The following is a 777-nucleotide window of genomic DNA, read 5'->3' as shown; positions in this document are numbered from 1 at the left end:
GGGCTTGGGCAGCACTGGGTTGGGACGTTTTCTTGGTGCGCACTTAACCTTTATATAAAACTCTCTCTTATACATGAGTTTCTGTGGATTTGTTTCTCTAAAGTACCCAGACAAACACATGGATCATCTCAGGGATCCTGCCAAAGAGAGAGGCAGAAGCAGGAAGTGGACACCAGATACCTGGGGTGTGAGGGAGCTGGTGGACTGGGACTCCTAGTGGGGGTTACTTCTAGGTACCCACACAGATGCCCATGTGGCACTGGAGGACACATAGAGGATACAATGCCATCGGTCAACTCTCCTGGTTAAGTAAGTCAGGAGTCCTGATGGGCTGACCGGAAGGCTAGTGGTTGTAGTCCTCCAACAGGATTGTTAGAAGAAACTCCGAGAGACCTACTTCTGGAAAAGCAGGTATTGAAGCCCCATGAAGAAGAGGTCTACTCCGACACACGTGGGTCCCCAAGAGTCAGAATCAGCACAGCAACTGATCTGGGGTTTTAGTTAAGTACTTTCTTCGCTGACCATGGTATGTCCCTCCTTGTTCCCGTCCAACGTGTGTGTGTGTGTGTGTGTGTGTGTGTGTGTGTGTGTATACGCCCAGGGGGAGATGCTGCACTGTTGTCTGGGGCTATCATTGTGGACAACAGAACAAAGTGCGGCTGGTCCAGCCTGAGTCACCTTCCCTGATCACTGCTCTGCTTGAATCTATTATTATAACGACCGTGTATTCTTTTCTTTGTTTGTCTTTTTATTATGAATTAGGTTGGGGGGGGTGTT

Source organism: Echinops telfairi, unplaced genomic scaffold, assembly GCF_000313985.2.
Source record: "Echinops telfairi isolate 266 unplaced genomic scaffold, ASM31398v2 ScPeMD7_5;HRSCAF=22, whole genome shotgun sequence".
NCBI lineage: Eukaryota > Metazoa > Chordata > Mammalia > Afrosoricida > Tenrecidae > Echinops > Echinops telfairi.
The sequence above is the reverse complement of the archived record's forward strand: the minus strand, read 5'-3'. Positions refer to the sequence as shown.